The sequence below is a fragment of the Pan paniscus genome, chromosome 8, assembly GCF_029289425.2.
Source record: "Pan paniscus chromosome 8, NHGRI_mPanPan1-v2.0_pri, whole genome shotgun sequence".
Classification (NCBI taxonomy): domain Eukaryota; kingdom Metazoa; phylum Chordata; class Mammalia; order Primates; family Hominidae; genus Pan; species Pan paniscus.
Genome location: NC_073257.2, coordinates 45,624,036 through 45,636,194, shown reverse-complemented (window position 1 = coordinate 45,636,194; position 12,159 = coordinate 45,624,036). Strand labels below are relative to the sequence as shown.

The following is a 12,159-nucleotide window of genomic DNA, read 5'->3' as shown; positions in this document are numbered from 1 at the left end:
AGTGTATTTATTTTAATTAATAGAATTTTTTTAGAACAGTTATAGATTAACAGAAAAATTGGTCACAGAGTAAAGAGCGTTCCCATATAACCACTACACACACATACACATCCATAATTTTCCCTATTACTAGCATCTTGAATTAGTGTGATGCATTTGTTATAATTAATGAGCCAATATTGATACATTATTATTATTAAAGTCCATAGTTGACTTTAGGATTCACTCCTTGTGTTATGCATTCTGTAGATTTCGCCAAATGCATAATTATATATATCCATCATTACAGTGTCCTACAGAATAGTTTTAGAACTATATATTTTAATCAAGAAGGTTTTTGTTTTGTTTTGTTTTGTTTTGTTTTGTTTTTCTAAGATGAAGTCTCACTCTGTTGCCCAGACTGGAGTGCAGTGGTGGAATCTCAGCTCATTGCAACCTCCGCCTCAAGCAATTCTTCTGTCTCGGCCTCCCCAGTAGCTGAGACTACAGGTGCACGCCAGCATGCTCAGCTAATTTTTGTATTTTTAGTAGAGACAGGGTTTTATCATGTTGGCCAAGCTGGTCTGGAACTCCTGGCCTCAAGCAGTCTGCCTGCCTCAGCCTCCCAATGTACTGGGATTAGAAGCATAAGCTACTGTGCCTGGCCCCAAGAAGTTTTTTTAGTCTGATGTTTTTCCTGTCATGGGTCATCTGTGTGACCCTTTCAGGCAAATGTGGGTGTCTAGACAGCATGTCATCAGATTTGGGTATAACAGAGCCTTCTGTGACTAAGTAGAGTTGACCTGAGTCCCTACTATTCAAAATTGGTTATTAGGGAGGATGTGGTTCAATCTGCTTAAGAAGAATGCAGTCTCTGGGGAAGGAATTTTAAAACAGAGTAATTTTGGTCCAGACTAAGGCCCAGTGGCATAGAAGAAATGTGAGTTTCCAGAAATAAAATTATCCTGAGGTGCTCTGGAAAAGACACTGTAGAGAGAAGACAAGCAACAGACTGGGAGAAAAGTAATTGCAAAGACCTATCTGATAAAGGACTGCTATCCAAAATATGTATACAAGGAACTCTTGGAACTCAACAATAAGAAAACAAACAACCTGATATGGTTTGGCTGTGTCCCCACCCAAATCTTATCTTGAATTGTAGCTCCCATAATTCCCACATGTTGTGGGAGGGACCCAGTGGGAGGTAATTGAATCATGGGAGCAAGTCTTTCCTGTGCTGCTCTCAAGATAGTGAATAAATCTCACAAGAGCTAATGGTTTTATAAAGGGGAGTTTCTGCGCACACACTCTCCTGCCTGCTGCCATGTAAGACGTGCCTTTTGCCTGCCGCCATGTAATATGTGCCTTTGCTCCTCCTTCGCCTTCTGCCATGATTGTGAGGTCTCCCCAGCCATGCTGAACTGTGAGTCAATTAAACTTTTTTCCTTTACAAATTACCCAGTGTTGGGTATGTTTTTATTAGCACGTGAGAATGGACTAATAGACAACCTAGTTAAAAAAATAGGCAAAAGATCCAAATAGATACCTCACCATAAAAGATATATAGAAGGCCAATAAACATATTAAAGATGCTTAACATCAAATTTCGTTAGTCAATTGCCAAAAACAATAGTGAGATACCATTATACACTTATTAGAATGACCAAAACTCAGAATACAGATAACTCTAAATGCTGGTAAGGATGTGAAGCAGCAGGAACTTTCATTCCTTGCTGGTAGGAATACAAAATGGTACAGCCGCTTTGGAAGACAGTTTGGAAGTTTCTTAGAAAACTAAACATACTCTTACCATACATTCCAGCAATTGCACTCCTTGGAATTTACCCAAATAAGTTTAAAATTTAGGTCCACAAACACCAAAAAAATGAGTTATCAAGCTGGGTGCAGTGGCTCATGTCTGTAATCACAGCACTTTGGGAAGATGAGATGGGTGAATCACTTGAGGCCAGGAGTTCAAGACCAGCCTGGCCAACATGGTGAAACCCCATCTCTACTAAAAATACAAAAATTAGCCGGGCGTTGTGGTGCATGCCTGTAGTCCCAGCTACTCAGGAGGCTGAGGAAGGAGAATTGCTTGAACCTAGGAGGTGGAGGTTGCAGTGAGCCAAGAGCATGCCACTACACTCCAGCCTGGGTGACAGAGCGAGATCCTGTTTCAAGAAACAAAGACAGGGAAGAAACTTAAATGCATATGTTAAGTGAAGGCAGCCTGTCGAAAAAAGCTAAATACTGTATAATTGCAATTTCACAACATTCTAGGAAAGGCAGAACTATAAACAGATAAAAAGATCAGCAGATAGTGGGGAGGGAGAAAGAATAGGCAGCACGTAGAAAGATTCTGGGAGCAGTAAACTATTCTGTATACCACTAGATGGGAACTCTCTACTTTCTGCTTGATTTTGCTATGAACTTAAAACTGCTCTAAAAAATAAAGTCTATTTCAAAAGTTATCTTGAGGAAATGGGTGTCCAAACTGGTAACCAAGACTAAAGCCCAGTCCCCAGAATTTGTGGAAGAGAGCTGGTTTGGACTAGCACAAAACTGATGCTATTATAAAAGTTCCTCCAAATGCAGCTATTCTGATGGGTATAGTGTCTATGTCCTGGGAGCAATTGCTGAGCATGGTTGTATTCACTGAAGAGAGAACTTGAGCTGGGAGCACACACAGCTAAGCTTGTTCCCTATAGGAGGATTATGAGGGCACCAGGATGGAGCAGAATTGCTGTGAAGTAGACCAGCACCATCTGTTGCCAGAGGATGACAAATATGCAGCAAAACTCCATTTGTCAGTGAGAAACAATAGCAAGGTTAAATTGTTCTGATATGAGTACTGTTCTCTCTCAGGTGTGGTAGTCAGGCAGATGGCACTTTGAGGACATGGGAACCCAAGGGTGTGCTTAGGTGTCAGGGAGGGCAGTGGAAGGGAGCACTTAAGGAATGATTAAATACTGGACTCTTAACAAATGCTGGAATTGGGGAGTTTCCACTGATTTTGGAGAAAATAGTATAAAGTAATATCAATTCACACGTGATAATCCTGATCTAAATGCTTAAGTTTCCTCCATTTTTTTCTGAATTCTTTGACCTTATTGTATGTTCTTAAACTGCCATATATATTTGGAATTATATACAAATTGCTATATATATTCAGAAAGAGTATGCTTTGTGAAGGAGAGGGATTTGGGAAGTGATCCTGGATTCTATGCAAAAAAATAGTTAACATTGTATCCAAAAGACTTTTTATAAGGTCGTTTCACCTAAAGGCTCTATTTATGACTCCAGAGAATAATAGTTTGAAGTCATAACCTAGTTGACATAAAACATAACTGGTGTGTGCCTCTGTTTTCTTATTAGTGTATTGAGATCTCACTGCTTCAGAAATAATCATAACAGGCCAAGGCAAAGGGATAGTCCATGGCTGCTTATAGAAAGTCTTGAGTCTTTAGTTCTGCTTGGTTGTTACTGGATTCTCATGCTCATTTGCTCTCTTTTTTCTTCATCTTCTCACCCAGTTAAAAACTAATTAGGCCATACCCTTAGAATGGCAACTATTAAAAAAAAAAAAAAGACAGAGAATAACAAGAATAGTCTCCCTCGGGGGAGGGTGAATGGAGAGTTATTGATTAATGAGTACAGGATGTCAGTTGGGGAGGAAGAAAAAGCTCTGGAGATAGTTGGTGGTAATGGTTGTGCAACAATGTGAATGTACTGAATAACACCAAACTGTACATTTACAAACAGTTAAAATGATACATTTTATATTATATATATTTTGTCACGATTAAAGAAAATTCATAAAAGGAAAAGAACATTTGGGTTGTGGGAAAGGAAGCTGGTGTCCGGAGGGGATCTAGATGCTCCAGTGCTTGCATGACACTTGGCCCTGGGTTCTTTACATCCTCCCTTCCAGGTCCTGAAAGTCTTTAGTCATTCATTCATTCATTCATTCATTCAGCTAATGTTTATTAAGCATGTACTATGTGTTAAAGCTAAAACTACGGAATAGCTTGGGAACTACTGATTGTTGGTTAAATGCAGAATAGATTCTGCTGAAATCATCAATACATGGAAATTATCAAATAATTTTTCTATTAAAACAATATAATCGTTTGCTATCCTCATTGCAGATTTTTCACATTCAGATATAGACTTGATTCTTAAATCAGTGTGTCACAAAATATGAAAGCTGCAAGGAAAATGATCAAGCCTACTAAATCACTCAGTAAAATAATATTCTTTCAAATAAAATTCAGGGATCACTAATATCATAAAATACAATATTAAAGCTGGTACACAGCCTTCTTAAACAGTCTAAATGGTCATGATTGGACAAAAAACATGAATTCACTGTGAAACATGGAAGCACATCCAGGAACTCATGTGGTTCACCTGAGCCCCTAGAAGTACACAAAGCAAGCTGGGTGTCGTGGTTCACGCCTGTTATCCTGGCACTTTGGAAGGCTGAGCCAGAGAGACTTGAGGCCAGGAGTTCGAGACCAGGCCGGGCAACATGGTGAAACCCCGACTCTACAAGAAATACAAAAAAAAATTGGCCAGGCGTGGTCGCATACGTGCCTGTAGTCCTAGCTACTCCAGAGGCTGAGGTGGGAGGATCACTTGAGGCTGGGAGGTTGAGGCTGCAGTGAGCAGTGATGGCACCACTACACTCCAGCCTGGGTGACAGAGCAAGACCCTATTTCAAATTAAAAAAAAAAAAGAAAGAAAGAAAAAGAAAAGAAGAACAAGTCCACATACATATTGATTTCTATCCCTTTATTCTACTGATTTAAGTGATACACCCAAAACACATACTATGTTTTTGTTATTATTTAATTGTTCTGTAAGTTGCAACTGAAAACTGAAATAGTTTGTTCTTTTATTCACAATTTTTTTAAATGTGTAAAGCAATTGCAAATTGAAAAGTCTACATGTCAACAAAGGCAATTTGGTAACTGTGGTGTAGTATAAGAATGTGGACTTGGGGTCCAAAAATCTGCAGGTCACTAGACATATGACCTGGGAAAAATCAGTCTCCATGCTGTTTTATATCTGAAAGTAAGAATAATAATGCCAACACACCCTAATTTCCAAGGTTACCATGTACATGTGAGGTAGGCTTATATTTCTGAGGATGCTTTTTGGTCATGCTATAAGAGATGATAATAGCTATCACCAAAATGGAGTTTCTTTTTAAGTTTAAATAAGACAGCTGTGCATTTAATGCTGTGTATGAGCAATTATTAAGATGCTATGTAAGTCCAGATTTTTTAAACATATAATAATACATTGTTATTAATCAGAAAAGAAAAAGAAAACTAGTCAGGCACAACCTATAAACGGGTTTTGAATTCCACATTTGTCATTGGGCAAAAATTCCTACAGACTTAAAATAACAGCTACTCTATTATTTCACCTATCAATTTCCCCACCACAGTGAGGAAAATATTTATTGGTCCCCCAAATTTATGATCCCTCCATCTACTCACAGTTCACTTTGCATCTTTCTTTTTCTTAATCAAATTTACCGTTTATTTTATTTATTTATTTATTTTTGAGACAAGGTCTCACCCTACCACCCAGGCTGGAGTACAGTGGCACCATCTCGGCTCACTGCAGCCTTGACTTCCCAGGCTCAAGGGGTCCTCCCACCTCAGCCCCCCAAGGCAGTTACAGGTGTGCGCCACCATGCTCAGCTAATTTTTGTATTTTTTGTAGAGATGGGGTATTGCCATGTTGCGCAGGCTGGTCGTGAACTCCTGGGCTCAAGCGATCCAGCGACCTCAGCCTCCCAAAATGCTGGGATTACAGGTGTGAGTCACTGCCCCCCGCCAAATTTACCTTTTAAATGCAAGGTTTAAAAACATTAAATTTATTTTTCTATTGCTATAGTTTTACTAATTTTAATTTTTTAACCTACATGACTTGATAAGATTATTCCTCTCTGGAACCAACGGAAACACAAAACAGGTAACAATAATTCCTATTGTGGACTGATTCTTTGGACAATCATCCAAATAACTAAAACATAGTATACCCATAGAAAATTGTGAAGTTCTCTTGCTCTGGCATGGGTTTAAAACCAACAAAAAAATGATGATTTTAAACTGGGCGGGGGGGGAAAAACAGTGATCTAGGGCAAACCAAGACCTGCGAACAAAATCTGGCTGACTTCCTGTTTTTGAAAATAAAGTTTTATTGGAACACAGCCATGTTTATTTGCATACATATCATCCACAGCTGCTTTTGCAAGACAAAGGCAGTTGAGCAGTTGCAACAGAGATCACATGGTTTGCAAAGTCAAAGATATTTACAATTTGGTCCTTTGTAGAAAAAAATTGCCAATTCTTAATCTAGGGACTAAATAGAGGAAAAAGGAAATAGAAGCCCCTCTTTCTTGCAGTAATGTTAAAAATCACAATTTCTAAAATATAAATATTTTGCACCAGGTTGGAAAACAGGCATTCAGCCTAATACTCATTAAAGCCTTACACTTAAAGTTCACTCTGTGGTCAGTATTCTTTGCTGCTGGATGACAGGAAGTGTGAGTAAGGTTTCTTTCTCTGCGAATGAACAACTTGCTGTGTCCAGATTTGTTTTGTAAGGACAAACAATATGATGCAAAAAGCAATGACATACAAATAACAAAATTATGTAAACCCTTTCCACAAATTGTTGGATGGGTTTTTAGACCAACCTGACCTTCATTCCACTTTTACTTTGAGAAGCTGCCTCTTTGGGGCTTCAGGTTTTGCTGCAGAGGTCACAGGAGGTGGGCAGTGGTATGGTGGAGGCATGTTCCGCACTCCCCTCTTTCCAGCCTTGGGAAGCTGTCTCCTAAGGTGGAAAAAGATGCTTCAATACCTCTCATACAGTCTACACCTTCCTTCACCCGAGGCACAGTCAAGCCTTTTGCTGGTTTCACTCCATTCCTTTCTAGCTACCTAAGGTAATAAATTCCCATTTTTGCTTAAGTACTTCGAGTTGGGTTCCTGTCACTTACAATCACGACAGCTTTTTGTCAGAATCCTTTCTTTGGCTCTGATGTTCTGATTTTCACTTCCAGTAAGCTCATCTGTGAGAGCTGTTGTACACGACATTTAATGCCAGCTGTACATTAAAATCACAGGTCCAATATTTATTACTTCTGTGCACGTTTCAGCTTCACTTCTTACCTCTACAAAATGAAGATAATACTACCTACTTTCACAATTGTGATGATGAAAGGAGATGACGTATTTGTAAAGCATCATGCATGGAAGAGACAATAAATATTGTGGCTTTTTTGTGTGTGTGTGTGTGATACAGTCTTGCTCTCGTTGCCCAGGCTGGAGTGCAATGGTGCGATCTTGGCTCACTGCAACCTCCGCCTCCCATGTTCAAGCAATTCTCCTGCCTCAGCTTCCCGAGTAGCTGGGATTACGGGCAACCGCCACCACGCCTGGCTAATTTTTTATATTTTAGTGGATACGGGGATTTGCCATGTTGGTCAGGCTGGTCTCGAACTCCTGACCTCGTGATCTGCCCACCTTGGCCTCCCAAAGTGGTGGGATTACAGGCATGAGCCACCAAGCCTGGCCTAAATATTGTAAATATGGCCTTTCAGTCCTCCCCTACCAAATTACAAACAATGGATCGAGAGGTCCTAAGCCTCACCTCTTCCTACTCATCCTACGCATACTCAGTCTTCCAGAATTGATTCAATTACTCCTTGTTTGTGAAGCCTCACCAGCCCAGCCACCACTTTATTAAGCTCTAGATGTCAATTCTCAACGATTCTACAATCCTCTGAGATTAGCACTCATACCTTTTATAGCCCTCAAACCAGTTTTTAAGAACAACTTTCAGGGCTGGGTACGGTGGCTCACGCCTGTAATCCCAGCACTTTGGGAAGCTGAGGAGGACGAATCCCTTGAGGCCAGGAGTTTGAGACCAGCCTGGGCAACATGGCAAAATCCTGTCTCTACTCAAAAATACAAAAATTAGCTGGGTGTGGTGGCACTCACGTAATCCCAGCTACTCAGGAGGCTAAGGCATGAGAATCACTTGAACCAGGGAGGTGGAGGTTGCAGTGAGTCCAGATTGAGCAACAGCACTCCAGCCTGGGCAACAGAGCAAGACTCTGTCTCAAAACAAAGAACAACTTTCCACTTTGTTCATAATAGCAATATATGTTCATTACAGAAAATTTAGAAAATAGAGAAATACAAAGATGAATATACAGTAAAGGCATAAATCAGCTATATTCCCAATCCTACAACCCAGAAATAATTCATTCTTTCTCTCTCTCCCTGCCCCCCAATTTCTCTCTGTCTCTTATTCTACACGTATCCCATTAGTATACTTCTAGTTGTAATTAAGAGAAAACCTGGACTCAATATGCAATTGGTTTAAACTATAAGAAAAAATTAGCTCACATAATAAGTTTGGAAATAAGATGAGTTATTTAGCTGGACAACTCATCAAAAGTCAGTCTTCAGTTACTCAACAAGGAACTAGGATTGAGACAATTTTAATATTCCTTAAATGCTTTTATGAAGACAAAATGAAAATCAGTCAACAATATCTAAATAGTTAAAAGAAGCGAGTAAATCCAGCAAATCAGCCGTAGTGGAAACTGATTTGCAGTGGGTGGGTGTTTGGTGAACTGGCTCTTGGTCACTGACCTGCAGCCTCCAAGGCTAATAAGTCAACAGATCAGCAGATCAGTCAGCTGGGGCCTTTGCATTTTTCCACATTCCCAGGCCTGTCAGCTCAGCCTCAGGCCTGGCTGCATCGTGGCTTTATCACATGTAGAGTCTAACATTTAATGGAAGCATGACTTTGTTTCCTGCTTTTAAAGATAGAGGGAAGCTATTCCTAACATTTAATGGAAGCATGACTTTGTTTCCTGCTTTTAAAGATAGAGGGAAGCTTTTCCAGAAGCCTCTCCACTCTCATCCACCTCACTGGCCTGGAATGAATCATACTCCCCGGACTCAGAAGATCACTAGCCAGGGGAATTCACATTCACCACTCACTGATGATTCACTCCCCAGGGCAGGGCTGGTGACTGCCTCCCCTGAAGCACACTGCTGTGCAGAGAATAGAAAGCCCACCAAAATTAAGAGGTGTTAGGAAGGAGAAGGGAAGTGGTGTGGGTAGGAAGTCAACAGTTTCTGCCACCATATCTTTTTGACTTAACACATTTAAATTTCTCCATGTCCATATATAGTTTTTGAAAACATGATTTTATCTGAAAACATAATTGCATGAAAGCATCATAGTTTATTTAACAAGTTCCCTACTGTTAGGCATTTAAGGCAATTCAATTTTTCACTATCATCAACCACTTAGAATTTTGCCCTAAAACTGCCAAATTAGTGTCCCTAAATCCATTGACTCGAGTCATGCTGTTTCTTTTACTGAATAAGTATTAACATTTACGGTTGAAGATGACTTTATCTTTGCTTATATGTCATCAGTGAATCAATACATGAATTTTCAAGAAATGCTAGATTTGTCCAATACATACGTATGTCCTTTTCCAATCTTTATTATTAGCTTTTATGTCTCCTCACTTTCCCCCTGTCTAGAAGAGCTCTTGGCAAATTCATTTCAAGAAACCTTTGCTGATAATTTTGCCAGGTCCTATAAGGACCCAATCTCTGCCTTCAGGAGCTTATAATTTAGTAGTTTTTCTTGAATTAGCTCTCAGTAGGCAGATCACTTAAGGCCAGGAGTTCGAGACCAGTCTGACCAACATGGCAAAACCCTGTCTGTACTAAAAATACAAAAATTACCTGGGCGTGGTGGCGCATGCCTTTAATCCCAGCTACTCGGGAGGCTGAGGCACAAGAATCGCTTGCATCTGGGAGGTGGAGGTTGCAGTGAGCCAAGATCGCACCACTGCATTCCAGCCTGGGTGACTACAGAGTGAGATTCTGTCTCAAAAAAATAAACAAAAAACCCCACAAAACTCTCAGTAGATAAAGATACGTAGACGACCAGGACTGTCTGATTCATACATCTGTTTAATATTTACTGAACATCTATTATGTGCCAGGCCCAGATCTAGAATCCAGGGATGGCCAGGCACGGTGACTCATGCTTGTACCCCCAGAATTTTGGGAGGCCAAGGTGAGAGGATCACTTGAACCTAGGAGTTCGAGGCAGCAGTGTGCTGTGATCATGCCACTGCACTCCAGCCTAGGAGACAGGCAAGACCCTATCTCAAAAAAATAAAACAGACTAGAATCCAGGGGTGCAATGCTTTTAGGGAACTTAGTAATATTCTTAGGTAGTGAGAAAGAAGCCCAAGTGAATCTTTCAAGTTGTTCTTCCTACCTTTTATTCTCAAGCCCTTTGTCACTTAGAAAGGAAACATCTGGTCTTTTCTGCCCTTATCTGAATCCTTTTGAGAGAATAATTCATGTAGATTTTCTCACCTTTGGCCTTGTCACTGTCGTCATAGATAATGTGGCTATTTCAACAAAGGGCTAGGCTCAGCCAGAGAATGTAATTTTACAAACTTTATTTCCTGATGCAGCCTGCAGCTCACAAACAAGGCAGGAAGTGCTGCTCACAATGAACTTGGCTGGCTGTGGCTGCAAATAAAATGGGAGCCTTCAAACATTGCTGACCCAGCGGCCAGGTCCTATTCCCTGGGGTCCTGGCCCTACCAGGGCATGAGAGGCCGCAGAGCAATGGGCTCCGAATTAGGACTTTGTTCACTTTGGAAGTTGAGGGATAGAATATCCCCCTTAAAAATGGGAATTTAAGTGTAAACAGCTCTGCACTTTCCCAGGTGACCCTGCTTTAAAAACAAGCATATAAACATTTCATTTTTAAGGAAATAAAATTATAAGAATCTTTCTACCTTTGTAGGTTTGTCTAAATTAATACAATAAATGAGTTCCTTTCTTGGCTCAAAGGGACTAGGTTGGGAAAAAAATGTCATTGTTCATAGAATTTTAGAGTGGGAAGGGCTCTTGGAAATCATCTAGTCTGGTGACAGGGAGACCTGGCTGCCCATGGAAATGACATGGACAGCCTTCAAGAATAGACATAGCTGGGCACGGTGGCACATCTGTAATCCCAGCTACTCTGTAGGCCGATGTGGGAGGATCCCCGGAGCCCAAGAGTTTGAGACCAGCCTAGGCAACACAGCAAGACCCCTGTAAGAAATATTTCCGGGCGCAGTGGCAGGCACCTGTAGTTGCAGCTAATCGGGAGGCTGAGGCAGGAAGATCACTAGAGCCGGGGAGGTAGAGGCTGCAGTGAGCTAGGCTCGCCACTGCACTCCAGCCTGACAAGAGAGCTAGACACTATCTGAAAACAAAACAAAGCAGAACCCCAGGCCCCTCCTGGGCCAGCTGTATCGGATTCCCAGGGCACTGGCATAACACATTTTATCTACTCAAACATCGACTCCTTTCTTTAGTTTATTACCCCCATAGAAAGGTCAGTGAAGCTGGAGGAGAAGCACTGACTGCTGAGAACTGAGAACATCTTCTGGGGAGATGAGAGGTCAGTAAATAGATAACGAAGGCAGAAACGGCAGGCGCGTCCGTGGCAGAGGAGCTCCTGACCAGGACGCCAGCGCAGAGCGCCAGGGTTTATCTGAGCAGCGTCATCGCTTCCTGCGTGTCTGGGAGTCCTGCCCCGGGAGGAGTCCGGGCGCTGCCCCTGCCCCCACAAGCCCATATTCCTCCTCTCCCGCACTGCATTGCAGACCTAGGACGGCACTGAGAACCCAGAGAGCCCTGCCGAGCCGTGATGCAGCAGCGGATCTGACAAATCCGCCCGGTGCACAGAGCACGTGACTCATCGTGATGTGTCAGTGACTCGGCGGCTGGACGCGGTTCCGCACAGAGCTCCTAGCCCTATCCCTCCCCGAAGGCGATGACAGAGGTGTAGGCTCCTAGAAGCTGCCAGGCCTTGCAGCAACGCTGCACGCAGGAGACGCACCTAGGGCAGAAGCTCAGCCAGCAGCTTCGGGCTGGCTTTTCTGCCTCATGCAGGTGAATACAGAATGCCTTTGTTTCCTTCCCTCGGTCCCACCTCCAGTGTAGTAAAGCTGATTTTTCTTAGCAGAGAAAGAGCAAACGTTAATTTTCTAAAAAAGATACATTTGTAAAAAGGCAAACTTAAATCCAATTCAAAGAAGAATGCATTGCTGTG

General features: G+C 41.6%; 1 long non-coding RNA gene across 1 annotated transcript in view; it reads right to left on the bottom strand.

Moving 5' to 3' along the window:
- Positions 1–10,198, bottom strand: part of LOC130540524 (uncharacterized) — a 98,136-nt gene extending 87,938 nt beyond the window's left edge. The window contains exons 1-2 of the long non-coding RNA XR_008954509.1: positions 9,780–10,198; positions 6,700–6,834 (exon numbers count right to left, since the gene is read on the bottom strand). This is a non-coding gene — a long non-coding RNA (uncharacterized LOC130540524). The remainder of the gene's footprint in view (positions 1–6,699; positions 6,835–9,779) is intronic.
- Between the last annotated feature and the right edge of the window lie 1,961 nt (positions 10,199–12,159).